Source organism: Perna viridis, chromosome 11, assembly GCF_037379345.1.
Source record: "Perna viridis isolate PV_CMFRI_1.1 ecotype Kerala chromosome 11, ASM3737934v1, whole genome shotgun sequence".
Lineage (NCBI taxonomy): Eukaryota > Metazoa > Mollusca > Bivalvia > Mytilida > Mytilidae > Perna > Perna viridis.
Window position 1 is genome coordinate 23,034,296 of NC_142455.1, and position 19,640 is coordinate 23,053,935.

Below are 19,640 nucleotides of genomic sequence, written 5' to 3' on the forward strand. Positions count from 1 at the left end.
TAAAATGCAGTGAACAAAATCTAAAACGCAAATTTTAAACCTGGCATAATTTGAAGTGCAAATATGTTTTTTTTTCTTTCTTAATTTTATCAATTTAAAAATATCATCCTATCACATGGTCACATGTCTTCAGTTCGTGACAAATAGTTCACCCCGTCAGGTAAGGTACCTATAACCTCGTGCTGATTTACTGTTCATTTACATAAGATAAATTATTCTTGTCTTTAATCAGATACGTAAAGAAGACTGAATTTCAAATTAATATGCAAATTTTTTTCAGTTATTCATTAAACACACATGAAGTTTTAAAAGACATTTGATGGGAAAACAACAATAAAATGTCGTTGTTACAACGAATTTCCAGGGTGTCCACGATTTCTGGATTCACCAAAAGTACCAGAAACATGTTATCTATCCATGCACCCAGTCATTACTGTTTAGAGAGAAATAATGGGCACCAAGATTGCAACAAAAATCGAAAGAATGTAATCCAAGGACGATGACCAGACATGGAAAAAGGACAAACGCAACCAAGAAAATAAAATAACCAAAATGATACATATAATGTAACAAAAGGAAATGAGCAACTCGGGCTCCACTAAAAACTAGGAGACGTGTATGTAATATGAAGAAATGCACTACACTAACATATTAAATAAGCTCTTTAATCGTTTACAGACTGATTTTTTTTCGACTGTAAGAAAATATAGAAATTTAAATGAATAGAGGTGATGATATAAAGGAATGACAGTTTTTTAAACAACTCGTTATTTTTTCCTTGAATGCTCCTGACAGTTATTGCTCCAATTTAATTATGACATGATGTTAGTAAATAAAGGAATATGTCATCTTTGAAGTCGAGACAGGAAATATCACAGCAAACCCGATAAGTTTGTCAAGTCGTTTATTTACACAAGAAAATTTCTACTATTCTAGTTACAAGTCAGAAACCTGAGGGATTTTATGTGACAGCTAGAACTATGGAAGTAAAATAGGAGTAGGTGCTTCTAACAGTAATCAATATAAATTAAATCATTGATCTTTGATTTACTGACAGTCTAATTTCATGTTTAGAAGAATTGAAAAGTATATATATTGCATAAAAGAAGAACCTGACAATGTGGTTTCATTATTTACTTTATAAGTATCAATATTTGTGGCGATTTGATTAGTGTCGAACTTTAAAATCGATAATCCAATGACTATAAAAATCTGGGTAACACTTTAAGACAGATCAAAGGACGTAGAATTTCAATCCTAGTATGATCGTTCAATTGCTATTTGGTCACAGGAGCCATATCACCCTTCAATAATTTATTAAACTGTAAACCAATGTTTAAGTGTAAGTGTTTGTAAGAAACAGGCAACATGGGAAAATCAGAAACATGCATTTCAAAACCCCACAAATCTGACAATATAATATCACTCAAGGATGCTTTCTCTATTTGAAAAGAGCATTATTTGATCTCTGCATCACTGGCTTTGCTCAGAAATATTTCAATAGAATCTTAGAAAAATGAGGATTTCGACAGAGTTATCTGGCTTGAAATGCCATTTCAATGCATTTCAATGACATTGTAACTCATGGTCCCGCATGATATGGAAAATCTTGTCTTTTTTTCTTGATTCTGATGGTGCAAATAGTCAAATTACACTATCACAATGAGGGTTTTGTCATACCATGTTTCACACACTGCCTGATTCTTACACGGATTGGCATTTAAATTGTAAACCAATGTTTAAATCTTAATTAAAGTAAAGCCTACTCGAGGAATGTACTGTAATTGTAAACAACAAGAAAAAAAGTTAAGAGTAACGTTTGTAGTATAGTGGTTTTCGGATTTTACTGCTTTCCGTTTAAAATTGAAGAAGTAATGGCTCCTTGCTTCTTCATTTACAGGAAGTTGAATAAACTGAATTGTTTTTTTTGTAATCGGAGGAATAAAAACGGTAGCCTTGAACTCCCAACGTATGTATCATATATGCAACTACCATTGGGTGAATGAACTACATTTGTCGCAATGAAATACTGAAATACAAAAATACCAATCATATATATTGCAAATTTAGATTTGCTGTACACATGTTTCAGGGAGTAACCTTTAAGCATTATAATTAAATATATAAGAAGGCCTAAACAAAACAAAATTGGAAAGAAGAAGAAATCAAAGACAAAAAATATCAAAAAAGGAAGCAAAATCCATCATCGAGAGGTTGAATGATGTTTTACATTTCAGTGTTGTGAAGCATACTGATTGCTTACAAACTTTTCATTTTTATGTCGAATAAGAATGACGCGAATTTGACGATTTTGACATTACGTCGATTGAAACAAAAATTTGACCAAGGAACAATCCACGAGTTCATCTGGAGTCTGGAAAATATACTAATCAACAGTTAAGAACATTTATTTTATATTTTAGGCTCTCTAATGGCCAAAACCTTTATAATGTTTTCATTTATGCAGATTCCTAAAATAGATGCAATAACTATTAGTTGATGTTTTTGGCGACTTTTAGCGAACAATATTTTATCTTCTCTTAAAAGCAGTCTTTTATCTTTAACTTTAAATCTTGGGTACAGATATACACAAATTTTGTTTGTGGAAAAATAATCTCCGAAAACCATTGCATTGATTTTTTTTAATCGAAGCACATCACGTTAAGCATACATTATAAATGAAAGATTGAAAGAGTAGACCTGGGCTAAGGAGGTAATCCAAATTGTAAAAGTGAAATAGCTCAAAGTAAGGGTTTAAACTTCTAGAATAAAAATGTCAGCCTCAAGCAGCTTTGCTTCTTCATGATGTGCTCAGCAATGCTCTATAATAAATATAAGCGATCATAACAAGAAATTGAGTAACCTTATTGAAGACTTACAAGGACAAGGTTTTAGCCTCAATATGAGTTCATCATTATAAAATTACACGGTGAACTTTATTAACCCTTGTACACGATACCTATAGTATCCTCTGTGTACGAAAATTGAAATATGGGTATTTTGCAAAATAGAAGGGTTTAATAATGGTAAATAGCTGAAAATTGTCCACTTTGTCATTATTTTTATTTTGTTACTCTTGTTCAGCATAAATATAACAAAAAATATCATGTTAAGTCTTACAGAATATAAATATATTTTTATGATTTGACTGATATTATCTGTCATTAAAGTTAAATCGAGATTTCTCAGTTCCTAAAAATTGAATACATTATCCATCATGGTCCATGGGCTAGATAATCCGACAAAAATATATACCCCTGTGAATGAAAGATATATTAAAATAGAGTCAAGTTGACCCGAAGGTCTTATTATTTTGTCGTGATTGGAGCGGGAAAGTAACGTCCGGATATTTGTATATTTTCCACTGCGACGTCGTATGGTCCGTGGAATCTAGATAGACGATAAACCTACACGATTGTATTCTATCCAGCGTACAACGCCCCAGTTACGATATATTTACTAGAATAAGTGGTGTTTCCACAACAGAAAGGGTTCCATTTCATAACAACAACAACTTTTCCAGTTGCTAGAAAGGTCAAACGATTAAATAAACTTTTACCAATTCATTTCATTGCATTCCATACAGGAAATTATATGAGTACTTAGAAAGATAGGTTATGTGTTACTTTTAATTTCATTCTGCCTGGTAATCAGACACTTACAGAATCTGTAAAATGCCAACTACATTACTTAACATTTTGAACAAACATGTTTTCATGGTGCAAATAGATATACGGTAACGACCCACTAGTTCATGGTGACGGCCATACAACTTCTATAGTGATGACTTCAATTTTCACTTAGAAAAAATTGTGAAATTATTATCTGTTTTCTTCGTCCTTTGTGTTCATTGTGTTCTCTTATATACTTTGATGAAACCAACGATCAAACAAAAGAGGAAAATGTACATATTGATAAAATGAAAATACAATATAAATGTTATGATACACTACAAACAAAAAAGTTTATGACATAAGTAGTTACATGGCAGTATATAGACCGTTTAGACGTTCAAAAACATTATTTGAATCTAGGCATAAGAGCTGTCCCTTCAACTGTATAGTGCTGGTTCGAATCGACGGAAAAATGATGCGTTTGTATTGATCTTTAAAAACGTGTTAAATATACCAGTCGATGTATTGAGATGAATACCTTCTTAAAAATCAAATTTCAACCAAAACGTAAAATTAAGAGCTCGTTAAAAATTAATATGTCAATAAATAACGCTTCGGTAATTGATTGATATTAAGATGATAACCACATTTTCATAATGTCTTTTGCGCATTTACAACAATGAATATCTAATGTGCAACGAGAGTTTTACACTTTATACGTGATACTGGAATATAATATACAACTACTTTAAGATTGAAACTATTTTTAAGAACTCTGTCTGTGTTATTTTCCGCAATAATTAAAGAAATAATTCTAAAAAGCAATTTCCTCTACAAAACAAAACAATTATTTGGATTTGAAATGCAAATATAATTGACAGTAGGGGGAATTTTGTTCATCATGTTGTACATTGTTTAATACTGTAATCAGAAAATAACTTGTGAAAGTTTATAGTATTGGAGCCATCATACGTCTACAAAATATATTTTTTTGTTTGAAATAAGTGTAAGTTATTAGAAGAGTGTAAACTAACGGTTGTAATTCAACTGTATTATTATATAATAGCACCTTATATTGGGTTTTCAGACATCGAGATGGAATACCTTCCTTTAGTCGCAATTTTTTATTTTCATTAGATTTTAAAATAAATAATTGTTCGACAATTTTGTGATGGATTTTGTGTAATTTCCAAATCGTATGCACATTTGTATAAGTTTACCTTGTTTTTAATTAATTGTTCTTATTTAGTATGCATGTAAATTACCCGTTTCGTATTAACTGTGGGATAGTCAATAAGCATGCGTGGAGTTAGAGCATGCCCATTACACACTTCCGCGAGGAAAAGTATTCTATTGTACCCAAAACTATCCTCGCTGAAGTTTATGTCACATATGCTCTACTTAATACAACAGGGTAAATTTTGTTATTGTCAAACATAAATTCCGGAGTCCTTAAACCTTTTTATTTAAAGAACTGTTTTCATACTTTGTATGTATCATTTTAGTTACTTTATGTTTTTTGTTGTGTATGTCTGTTTTCCATGTCTGGTCTTTGTCCCAGGATTACATTCTTTTGATTACCGCTGTAATCTTGGTTCCCTTGATTACTCTTTGATTACCGCTATAACCTTGGTTCCCTTGATTACTCTTTGATTACCGCTATAACCTTGGTTCCCTTGATTACTCTTTCATCAATCTCATAATGACACTTTTAATTCTCTAAATGAGAAACCATTTATATTGTGAATATACTACCTTTATTTGATAGTGATTGTTAACACACACAACAATTAATTCAAATTTCAAGTAATTTTCTCCTAAATCGAGAAAATTAATTTTATGACAGACTTAAATAGAATTTCATGTGAATCACGTATCACATAAAATCCACGTGAAACTATTCTTAATAAATTTCATGTGAAATTTACATGATAACTAAATACATTTTACATCAGAATCGTGTGATTGAGTCACACAAATTTCATGTAATTTTTGTTTGCTTGTGAATGAGACGCGGGTGACATAGACCATTGTTCTCTTTTGTTCATCGGGTCCTGTCAACGTATATTTGCTCCTTATAACAGAAATTTTAATTTTAACATTTCTTATAGATAACTTATAATGAAAATTCCTTTTTATGTAAGGTTTATTCCGTTAGGGCAAATATTATAATCAAATCTCCGGAGGAACATAGACTCTGTAATATTTGTTTTTCTTTTTGAACTTGTGTTATGGAGGAAATTTTGTTCAATGGGCCAAGTTAGCAATGTCGTCTCTTGGTCTCCGTCGTCGTTAACAACTTGCAAAACTTTTCTCCTCTGAAACTACTGGGCCAAATAGAACTAAAGTAAGCAGGTTTCCTGGGGTAAAAATAGTAAATACTTACAGAGATCACCAAATGGTCTATAAATGTAAATACACCTTTAATTAAGCTCTGGAATGCCTTGACAACAAGAGAATAAAATCCACGTAAACAGAACGATGACACTTCTTCAAAATAAACTAAAAAGTCAAGGAACGGCACGAAAATAAATTAATTACCAACAACTCCTGATTGTTGTCGGTAAGGCCTGTACCATATTACTTTAACATAAGGCCAACAAATAAACATACCATAAAATTCACTCAGTAGTATATCCCATTCTCTAAATGGAATACTTATACTTACACCATATAGACAAAATGAGATATTCTATTAAAGAACGCTTGAAGTTACTGAAAGCTAGCTCAAAACATATTAAAGAATGGCAATACCATCATGATTACCAAAATTAGATATAATCACTAAGATTTTTAAGGTCACTAAGATTTCTTGAGCTCTTCATTTCGATGAGATAATCGAACGACCCATTTGAGAATTAATTCCTTTTTAGCAATTGTAACCATTTTTGCCGTTGTTGTTTATTTACATAAAAACTAAAGCAGTTTGCTTTAAAAGTTTAACTGAATTATCACTAAGAGGACAAGGCCTTCCATCAATTGAAATGTAAGAAAAATTGAATGGCGCTTAATGGAATTATGGACCCTGAAAAAGCAATGTTCTGAAGTATTCTTTTGTAGTTCTAATATTACGATTAATAAATATCTTCTCCTCTGAAACCGCTAATTCAATTAGAACCAAACTTGCTACGAATATTTCCTAAGGTTCCCTGCCTAGGTCTTGAAGTGAGGTTTCTTTATTTGTCGACAGACCAGACTGTAGGGTCGAACGGCCGTTATTGCAAATACCTTAAAAATATTGATTTTTGACAAATTATAAAGGATAAAAGTGTTGAGCAAGACAAGATTTATCCACTGCAAATTTTCTGAAATTTTTGTCGACCCATTATGGACCCGTTATTGCCTTTTATTGACTCTTTGTACTTTGATTATCGTATTATTATTTCTAAAATCTTCTTTTTTTATTATAAAAAGGTTCTTACCCTATATGGAAATCTTAGCATGCTCGCATCTGATATGGATAGTGCCCCGACAATACCAAAGTGTAATCAATCTTATATTCAGGCTGCTGACCACCTACTCCAACATTAACAAACTAAAACACCATGTTCTATTATTTGAATGATATATTTAACAACAACGGTGACGATCCACAGCGTACAATATCAAAATGTGTAAATAAAAATTGCATTATAATAACCTACTCTTTCTTCACTAGTACCTTTACGAACAAAACCTTTCACACAAAAGGTCATGGGGACTTAAATCGCAAATCGACGAGATTAATCTACGGATTAGAATGCAACTTATGCTGTCTAGATATAATGGGTAAAAGACAAGAAAGGTTGAGCATGACCATTTCTTTAAATACTATTTGTTAACAAAGGTATAGATGCAATTAATTTGGCTAACATCCCCCATCATAAAAACGTCAAGAACTTAATTCCACCGTATTTTATATTCCTATACTCCACCTATTGCATCGAAATTTTCATCTTCAAAAGGGTATTGCAAAAGAACTCAGGGTTGAGGACTTCGCTATATCACCTGACTATTCTTTCAAAACACTCCATTCAAGTTACGTCATTATTGAAGATTTATACATTATAGAAAACGAAATAAAGTTATTGCTAAATGTCCCAAATACTGTGTACCACGCTCCATAAATTGGAATTATAACTTTACAATTCTTAGGATACTGGGAAGACTAGAATAAAATTAGAGAAAAAGAAAACACTGCTGCCCTCTCGGTGTGGGTAAAAGATTTGAGATCTTTAGTCTTGAAATGTAGGAGAATTACAAGTATGTTGTGGGTGTCAGTGCTGCATCAGATTTCAAAGAACTCAATGTGGCCAAAACATTGTCTACTTAAATGACAAATATGTTGTCTGCACCAGGCAAAGCCCATAACAAAATGTGTGTGTGTGTGTGTGTGCCCACGCATTACATTCAATAAGACCTTTACTGCTACCATACTCACCAAAGATGAAATATTGGAAAACAACAAATCCTAAAGATAATGATTGAGATTTACCGTCGATGTACTAGATTACAAAACTCCATAAGAATCCATACAAACAACACTTCATATCTGGATCTGCAAAAATTACTAAATTAAGTTAAGCCTCTATCGAAACTATTAACTTCTATACTCACACCCGTCAAACAGGGTCTTCAGTCTCACCATGCCAATTGTTACTACCGAAGTGGTATCAATATAATGAGGATCATGAGAAATTCAAAGATCTTTTCGAAATCCTCAATGCTAGATTATTATCAGAATATAAAACCATCAAGACCTAGGATTATCTAACCCTTTAAACAACTATTCCTTATATTCAAATGAAATTCCGAGTCAAAAAGATCATACAAAATCTAGCGCTCTATGTCCAAACTGTGCCACCGACCAACACTTTAAAATGAAACTTTCAATTTCATATGTTTCTCTAATTTTGTTTCTGTTTGAGTTTACATATATATAGAAAATAGGGAGTACAAGGTGATCAGTAAAAGTATTTCAGTTCATTGTATAAACAGCTCGAATATGTGTTTCATCATCTCGTTAAACATCTCGTGCAAAGCCGATTCTCTGATAAGATCAGCGTATTCATGAAATGTACATTAAATGTAATTATAACAATGTAGATTCCATGTACGCATCGTAAACAAACATGGCTACCATAGCTTAGAGCCGATTCTAAAAAGGCGTGACACGGTATCATACTGCTTTATTCCATTCATATTCGACATCGTATATTAAAAAAAAAAATTTGAAACAATATGGTTATTTTGACTTATTTTGAATTGATTCCGTCTCCCCGTCAGGAAAATCGGGCCGCTAACAAGTCCTTTCCATTTTTGTCTATCTCTCGATACAGTGGTTGCGTCAGTCCATGATTGGAAGCCTCTCCCTTTCTATTGTTCTTCTCCATGTCTAGTTTGGTCGTCTTCTGTTTCTTCTTCTTTTATGTGTTCATGAAATAGCTAGTTTTACATGCCTGGTGTTTTCCATTCTCAGCAAATGATCCAACCAATTCCATCTTCTTTGTTTAATTTGAGTACTAATCGATTCCATTCCAGCTCTTCTCCTGGCCTGCTCATTTGTCACTTTCTACGGCCAGTAGATCTTCAGTATTCTCCTGATACTCTTATGAAGAAGGTGTTCATCGTTCTCGGTCATTTTTCTAAGTTTCGCTGCAGTAGAGAAGGACAAATAAAACATTGGATTTAAACAGACGGAATTTTGTTCTTTTTGAAATTTTACTATTGTTCCAAACAGGTGATAATTTGTTGTATGTTATTCTGGTGAGGCATAAGCGTCTTCTGATGTCTTTGCTGGTTCCTCTTGAGGTGGTAATTATAGCTACAAGATATGTAAATGATTTTATAGCTTCAATTATTGTTCATTCTGCGCTAGTGGTAGATTGGTTGGTGTTTGCATTGAGTCTAATTACTTTTGTATTAAGCTTCATTGATCTTTAGGCCAGTGGAATGGGCATGTCTGCTGACATCATTAAGTTTTCTTTGTAGTTGTTCTTTTGTGTTGGAAAATAACGCAATGTCGTCTGCATAATCTAGGTCCTCTAGTTTTGTGGTGAAATTCCATCGGATGTCTGTGTCGTTCTCTGCTGTTTATTTTTTTTCAGAATCCAGTCAATTACTAAGAGAAATAGGAAGCCAGACATCTTGCATCCCTGTTTCACTCCAAATTTGATTTTAAACCATTCTGAATTTCCATTAGATGTTACCACTGCGCATTCGTAATCTCCGTACATACATTCTACCACAGTTTTTAGCTTTTTCGGTATACCATAGTGTTTAGTTAATTTCCGAAGCGTTTCTTGATGGACACTATCGAATGCTTTCTCAAAATCAATGATGCATATATAGATGTTTGAATTCCATTCTACTGTTTGCTCAATGATGTTTCTTAGGATAATTATCTGTTCAGTTGCATGTACCGCATAAATCTCTAAATCCTGCGTGTTCTTCTCTTAGATGTTTATCAACTTCTTCTGCTATTCTTTTATGATGACTTTGCCCCCAATTGCTTTATGTTGTTGGTATCAAAGTTATGCCCCTCCAGTTTCCACAGTTAGTCAGGTCGCCTTTCTTGGGTAGTTTGACAATCACCCCTTTTTTCAGTCGGTTGGTATCCTTTCATCATTCCAACATTTTGTTAGAAGTGTGTGATTTGTTTTGTGGATATTTCTGGGTCAGTTCTTATAAGTTTGTTGGTGATGTTGTCAATCCCATGTACTTTTCCATTCTTTAGGTCTTTAATTACAGATCTCACTTCATTTAGTGTTGGAGGTTCTACACCGATTGGTAGGTTCTTGAATCCTTCCATATCTATCTCAGCCTGTTCTGATGGTTCTGGTCTGTTTAAAATGTCACTGAAATGTTCTATCCATCTGGACTTCACTTCATTATCTTTTGTCAGGTGTGTGCCATTTTGTCTATTATATATTCCACTTGTTTTGGTTTATATTTGCAAAGTGTTTTGGTAATGTCATACACTGCTTTTATATTCCCTTTACTGGCTGCTGTTTCTGCCTCATTTACAAGATCTTCAAACCGCTGTTTCTTGTCCTTTTTCATGCTCTTTTTTTTACATCTTTGTCTTTAATGATATATTGGTGCCGAAGGTTATCTTTGACCCTCTCTAATCTTGTTCCATCTGTCTTGTTTTTAAATTTTTCCTTTCATCGACGATTTTCCAGCTGTCTGTACATATTCATTCTAGGTTCTACCTTTTTTGGATATTAGTATATCACACATCATATATGCTTATCTTATTTTCTTGCAAATTTTACATACACACTGCTTATTGCAATCTTACAATCAAAAAAAGTAAATAGACAATACATAAATATTACGATATGTTACAAATACAAAAAATTCTGCTTCATAGTACTATTACGGTATTAAACAAATGGGGAAAAAAAACATTACGATCTACCGCAAATTTTAAACATATATTATGCATTAAAATTTTTATTGTATAGCAATATAATTTACTCATAGAAAGCTATCCAACGTCAGTGTGCAATAAATTTCCTTATTACACTAGTGCAAATGTAGTTAACATTCGTGACGTTATTTTTTAAACAAGACTAAATTATATTGTCATATACAACAAAGACATTGGCAAATCCATAGGGGGTTTCAGGAGGTTTATTATAAAATTTGTCATTGTCATGTGTAAAATTGACAAAAAAATTGCAAATAATATCCTGGCACCCGCCTTTTTCTGAGAAACCTCGGCTCGCACTATTCTATTTCAAAGTATCTGGATCCTCCTCTGAAAAGGGTTATTGCATGAATAGTGGTGAATATTATCCTTCTCGTAGAATGTATATTGCACTCGTACAGTCGATCGTGCAATATAAACTTCTACTCGGGATAGTATTCCCAAATATTCATACAATTACCCTATAAGAATCAAAGACTGAAGTCTTCAAAGTCGCTAATCATCAAATATTCTCTGCCACTGATTTTGGTTTAATTTCAACATCCGAAATGGCACGAATGCGATAAAATGGCTAGAATCTTGGCTCCCTTGATATGATTACTCTTTCGTAACCGTGATGACCATAATGATTTCAATCAAAACAACCGTTTACCAGGAATCATATTAAACAACTGGCAGTGGCTATTGTATAGATATCAGGGCCCTGATAATGTATATGACCTATATAGTCAACTATACATTTGTAACAAGCCTCTGTGTTTGAATCGAAAACTGGGTAATATTACATAAATTCAATGCTAACCAATCATTTAATCAGCAAAAAACACACATAGACATGAGTATGATATTTTAAAAGAGGTACATTCTAGCAATATTTGGGTCGCTTATAAATGATCTTGACCAGAGAACCAGAGATTAGGAGCCAGATTAAACAACAGGCCATGAATATTTATAGATATCGGGGTCCTACTTATGTATTACATGACCTATATAGGCTTGTAACTAGCCCCTGTTTCTGAATCGGAAACTGGGTAATGTTCAATGCTAACGGATCATTTCATGTAAACTTCCCGTTCTCATACAAGCAAGAAACACACTTAGATCACACGTGTATGATATTTAAGAGGTACATTTTTATCTCGTGTGAAGCAAAAATTATGACGCTATGGCGATAAACACGACACAGGTCTGCAGCATATCGTGGAGTATTGACATATATTTATGCAAATCATCTGCGATTATAAAGCACTGAAATTACGAGTGCAAGAAGTCACTAACAATATTAGCGACTTAAAATCAGCAAAAAAAATGAAAATAAATAAAGTTACATTTTATCTGAAGTAACTTGATAAAGTCTTAACATATTTAGACAAAATGAAGAAAAAGTAACTGTTGTAATGTTGAATTAAACATAATCTGTGGCATGAAACTAAATAGGTTTGAATGCTTTAGTGCTTGCTTCTATTCCATAACTACTCAATTCCTAGATGTAAAATAATTAAAAAAAAAAACAAACACATACATTTTCCTTAGAAAAAAAACGTACAAACGAACCTATATATTTAATAAAGGCATATATAATATCACCAACTAGGAATAAGAGTTTGGCGCTCGGCCACATTTCCATAAAGCTACCAAGGTTATCGTCAGAAAGGGTCTTATTACATGTAAGTAGAAGTCTTTCTAAAAAAGATCAGACAGAAGGTTATTCATGCATGCATGTCAAAACCTACCGAATTCAATTGTATTTCTTGTTCAGAAACAGTTCCTGATCACATAACAAGTCTTAGTATTTCGTTTGGTTGTTGCGCTTACAATATAGATTGTTTATGAAATTGGAACTTGGCAAGAATTGTCGTTCTTGATTCGGTTTCATTTGATGGATTTTAGTGGGAAATGAATGTCCTGTATGATTTTCTAAATAGTGCAGATCTGAATGCAGAAATGATACTCGTTATGGAAAAGTATCGCACATGTAGACTTAAGAAGCAACGTTTGTTTAGTATGTAATCACTTTACCATTGATAGTATTTGAATTTTATGTGAACTGGTACTTAACTAAACAACTTCTATTTTAATCGTACAAGATACCCGTAATCCAACAGAAAACACCCTAAGTCTTCCGTCTGATAAGGTTCGAAAACATTTATCTTATGAATGCGTTGAAGATGTTTATTCATTTGAAAGTAATGTATTCGTGAAAGTCGTTGACTGCACCAAACTGAGTGGCAGATCTAGGAGTTGGAAACCCCTATGCATTTTTATACGCCCGTCTAAGACGGGACGTATTATGGTATACCGTTGTCCGCCGTCCACACTTTGGACATTAACTCAAAAACACTTTCACCAGCTTTTATGAAACTTTGGTGAATTGATTATATCTATTGACGTAAGCTCCCTTTCGATTTTTATAATTTCAGATTTATTGTTTCCGTGTTATGGCTTTATAATTAAAAAGGGCGATTTTCAAGTTTTCGCACAATAACTCAAAAACACTTTCATCAACTTTTATGAGACTTTCGTGAATTGTTCATGTCTATTGTAGCGCCCTCCCGATTTGAATAAATGTCAAATTTAACGTTTCCGCGTTGTGAAATTTAACACCAAGGATATTTTATTCGTTGAAAAAATCGTTGAAAACGGACCATTGGTTATGATGATTGACCAATAAATATAAAAGGTACTTGATAACCTTGTCAGAAAAATGTGTTTTGAACAAGACAGAAATGTATGGGTGAAAAATCAAGACAACAAACTTACTTAAACTTAGGTAGCCTTGATAGTGCCAAATTTTTGTGCATTTTTCATTTACTTTTTTGTGGGGACGGTGGGTATTTGACAGGGCTCACAGCATTTCTAGTTGATCATATAAATTCATTAAAAGCATAAGGACAAGTTAAATGGGCAAGAGGCATATCATGCACTTAAAGTGCAGCTCTTTATTATCAATTTCTGGATCAAACCTCCTTCCATCCTATTTTTATAAATACCTTTATCAGACCCTATAATCTGTGGAACCAACCGAGTACCTCGATCTGTTGCTCCGTCCCTACAAAACTTGAAACATACAATTTTATGTACAGCATCACGGATTCATTTCTCTAGTGATACCAGTTTTGATTGAATTTAAAATTAAAATTCAGATTAGTAAATTAAAGAAAACTAACATGGAGCATAATATCAATGCATACATACATAAATACTGAGAAAGAATATAGCGGACACAAAAGAGTAGAAAGAGACTACATACAACTAATATCAAGGGAGACAACCCAGTTCCTATGTATACACGTCTAGAAGAGAGGATGACAGAAAACAAAGAATGTCAATTTTTAGTTTCCTTACTATCACTTTTGTTAAATATAATCTGACATAAAAAATCTGAAAATATTTCTACATGCACTGGCCTCTATATTACTCATCAGCCAATAAATTTACTATCACTATTAAGTATTTAAATATTCTTATTACAGCAGGTATCAATATACATTTGTCTTACAGCTAAATATTTTTCACAAGTCATTAAAATGAGTTCTTCATCCTCAATTTCACCAGAGGGCAAATGTTTGCATGTTCTGTTGTTAACTGGTGTTTTTGGTATTTTAAATCTTATACGTGTATCATATTTCAATTTGCAGCCTAAATTTTCAACTTCTCACTGCCTTGAAGTTGCTGAAACCAATTTATTTCAAGCTCACTCTTCATAGATTTTACTATCTTTTGAATGTCATATTTTTTCAAAGATATATTAATTGATTTGATTCTTAAATATTAGAGTTAAGTATATTAGATTTCTTAAGAATATTTTGAGTTTAGCTTAACTAGCAGATTTGACTACTTTCAACCGCAAGTCGAATTTTTGCAAGTGCATGGGATTAAAGGTTATCATCTATTTATCATTTAAAGTCTAATTATTTAACACAAATGAAACAACATCAATATACATTGGATAATTATCTAACTCACCATACAAGGCCAATTTGTTTGTCTTTTTACTAACAGGTAGAATATATCTGCACAGACATAGATTAAGTTTCTCTATTGGAAAATATTTATAGGCCTTTTCAAATAGATTATCATTGGATGAGAGTTTAAACATACCCACTATTTCTAATGCATATAGAACTACAGGTTTGACAGCGTGATCAAATACATATCATTTTTTTTCAACATCACAAGGCATATTGGTGAATATACTAGTATTTGTTAATTTGTAAAAAAAAGCTATTTGGCCACGGGTGTAGGTCCTTTAATACATTATTAAAACTACCATTAACACTAAATATAACACCAAGATACTTGTATTTTTTAATAACTCTATTTCTGATCCACCAAAGTGGACATTGGCTTCAGGAATTCTACTTCCTCTATTAAATATCAAAACCCTGTATTTTTGATAATTGATGTCAAGTCCCCATTCATTACAGTTTTTAAAACATTATTCATACAATTATGAAGTCCTTTTTTAGTTTCAGACATCAACAATAAGTCATCCGCATACAACAAACATTAATAATTTTGGAACCAATAGCAATTGCCGAACAGGAGTTATCAAATATCTTGAGTACATCATTGATAAACACATTAAACAGGTTAGGGCTAAAGTTGTCTCCCTGAAAAACATCTATGTGCGGCTTCAGTCATAGATACATTATATTAATCTTAAACCTTAATCCAATGTTCTTGTATATTGGTTGAAGAATATTAGATAAATATTTCCCACCTATACCTGGTCCAGCTTCCACAGGTTTTAATAAAAGTGCACCCTGAATCACATAGTCAAATACTTTTTCAGGTCAGTGAAACAGGTAAAGAGCTTTTTTGATTTGTTTAAATATTTATCTATGATAGTTTTTAGTTCAAAGATATGGTAAGGAGTTTTACTGCCCTCCTTAAATCCAATTTGTTCATAGGCTAATAAATTGTTAACTTTCAGCAATTCCTCAAGTCTTTTATTTAAAATGGAGCTGAGTTTCCCCTTATAACTAATTACAGTAATTCCCCTAGAATTGCTCAAATCACGATTATCACCGTATTTAAAGACTGGAATAATTTTACCTTTTGACCAACTTTCTGGATATATTCCAGATAAACACTAGTATATAATTCAGTCAATGATAATAATTTTGCAAACTGGCCATATTTTAGCATTATCATCTATAATTTAAAGCGCGAAATAGTCAATTTTTAAGTGCAACTATTGGAGTTCAAATTTATATATGAAGATAAACATTGTTAAGTAATGGGGGCGTTAAATCATATGTATTTCTGTCAATGGTAAGTAAAATAAATGATAAAATTTTAAATAGTTCTATTTAAAAAAAACAGCCTCAATCCCTCCTTGCTGAACGAAAAGTTGATGCCTGCGGCCCAGATCGCATTTTTTGTATTAAGGTTGAATTTTAAATAAATCTTTTGACAAACTATACGAGGATATGCAATTACTTTTTCATTTTTTATATAAAAAAGAATACGGTAGTTGACGATGAAGAAATACTCTCGATGTTTGACTCAACATTGAGAGTGTTTTAGGTTCCTTGGAAGTTGTGTTAGTTTTCACGGCGCCGTTTAGAAAATAAAAAAGTAAGGAATTGTATGCAACTAAAATGTCATAGGTGTTTAACGATGTTGTTTTCCTTCTCATATAAAGATTCAGTCCTCTTGGTCTGTTTAAGCTTGTTACCTAGGTACATTCCACTTTATAACCTTCAGATACGTTCTTTATGATATTTTGTGGCTCGTGTTTTTATACCCCCACCAAAGAAGGATATGAGGAGATTTTAAAACAATACAGACTGTGTGAATAAATTTACGTTTTTTTTTTCTCAAGATAAGAATAATTTTTAAACTCAAAGTCAAATAATTTATCCGGAAAACCAAAACTGTACATTTGGTGTCTTCCCCCACATCAACGTGATAATTATAACCAGTAAACAAAATAGAATATAATACTAAATCTTTACCAATAAATTATGCAATAGTAAAGAAGAAACATATGAACAAACTTGTCTTGCATTCTGCAAAGGGATTGTGTTCAATTGACATGTGTCTCGCTTAAGACTTCATTCAATTTATATACTTTCATGTTGGTACAAGTTCCCAAGGAAGTAAACCCCGACAATTTATCATTTGGATTGGGTGACCAGGTCATATTTTGTAAAATATCTTATTTGTCGTGTTCTACTTGTGTGTTGTATAGTAAAAGAAAACGATATATTTGATAATCTGAGTTATATTTTGTATACAATATAAAATATACTGTATCTATATCCTGTAAGACTTTATCCAAGGGAGTGATACACCAAGGATCATATCGAAATTGGTAGTCTCACACTTTTGCCCCAAGCAATTGCGCGGAATAGACGAAGTATCCGTTTATAATGTAAGTATACCTATCTCTATGGTCTATTGCTACCGTAATATATAGCGGTTAATTCCGTGTTATGGAGCGCTAGACATTAAGCTCCGTGTCATGGCGCTAGGCATGGGTACTCTATTGATTACATATTTGTTTCGAATCAATGACGTATTTCAGTATTTGCCATTGGCGTTAAAAACAAGATCAATCAATCAATATGTACTTATATTTCTTGCCAAAGATGCACATTTACAGTTCGTGTATACTTCCTGATCCAATCTACAAGATAAAAATATAGGATATGTCATATATACTCATACAGGAACAACGCATTATAATCGGTGTTCTTTTAAACAAGAACATCAAGGAGGCATGCATACAGTATATACGTATAAAAACTCATTAAAACATAACAATATATAAGCACCTGCAAAACTAAGGGAATTACACATTATGAGTTAGGGAAACTACAAAATGTGATTTACATCTTAGCGGATGTAGTTAACTTCCTTTAATAGTGGAAAGTTTCGTTAACCGAAGTTTGCAGGTGCATGCTGAACCTAGCTCTTGTCCATTTTCTATGGTTTATGCATGCTTATTGTACTCGCATCAAAGGGGTGCAGGATCGACGCAACACACAAACACACACAACTCTTTCCTAGTTTCAAAATATCCGCTACCATTTCTGCATATGGCCCAATATTACTAAAGGTCTTGGACCTGTGACAGACCGATAAAGGTGGTCTTAAACCAAGATATCATTCCAACTGACACCCGAATTTAAATTAGTGCCATTATTTACACAGAATAAAGTACATCTAAAAGATGGATAAAAATAAAATGCACATACTTGGGAAGAACGTTTTTCGATAGTGAACCAAGTGTCAATTTCGAAGGTTATTTTAGTATTGCGGATTTTTCTAGTTTGTTCCAATGTAATTTTAAACTCATTATGATGCCAGAGAGAACGCGTGTTTTTCTATATATCTCTAAAAATTCATAACAAACCAACTAAATTGTGAACAGAGTTCCTACTGCTTTTCATGTATCTTACCATTTCAGTAAATAACAAAATAACATTTCTTTTTTTAATCGTGATCAAGTTTGTGATGTTTGTGATTTTAATGGATGATATTTTTTTTCAATAACAGCCAGGCGTGGATCCAAGGACTGGCGTACCGTGGGTAGCTCCCCCTAAATCGGTAAGAAAAAAATAGTCACCACAATTTTCACACCATAATACTTTTTGCCTTGCTTTGCACGGCATTTAATTAATTCAATTAACGCCCCCCTAAACTAAAATCCTGGATCCTCCCCTGACAGTATTTGGCATGTGCCACCCAGTGCACGTGGGTTGCATGGACACCCTCTTAATTATGGTTTACAGTGGTTTTATGGTGGAAAAAATTCACATTGGTTTGTTATAAATTTACTATGTATTTATTATTTCGGTTTACAAGGCATTTTATTATTCTTGCTCTTTATAATGTCTTCGTTAATTTATATACAAATGATATCAATGAATTGCATGTAAGAGTCTCTTTAGAATTACTAATTAAACCAAGCATGATCTATACATTTCAGGATTAGCACAATATTAGGCAGAAAGTTATATGGTTCATACTATAGGGCCAGAAATAGAGCTAATGAATCTGGTGGAAATGTAAACCAAAAGTCAAATTAAAATGACGCATTTACCCTTTTGCAAAAGTTTTAGGTGTAAAAGATGTGCATCAAATATTGCATCTCGAAATAAAAAGATTACCTCTGGAAATTTTCAATAAATCACACGACGTGTTTCATGTTATTAATGTTGTGTTAAAAAAAATAATAAAATAAAATAATAATTCGATCTATTGATGTCTCAAGTAAATTAATTTCATATAAAAAATAAATACAGCAATATCTATTATCTATAACTACCCGCTATAGAACTCAAAAAGCATGGATGGGAAATGTTACCATTTAAGGAATGTTTCTAATTCGTTAACAGGTTATAAATACGAAAGAACCTGGTTTGCGGAAGTTTACACCTAAAAAAACAATCAATACTAAAGACGTCATAGTACCAAGCAAAGTTATACAAAATGACAAGGTTTGCTCAAAGAGAACCAACCAATCAGAAAGCTTGCTGCAAATCAAATTAAATCATAAGTAATGATAGAAAAAGGGAGACATTAAAAAAGATCATGCAATACTCGTACATATAACTTGATAGTTAATCATAAAAAAATCTAAGAAAGTCATCAAAATT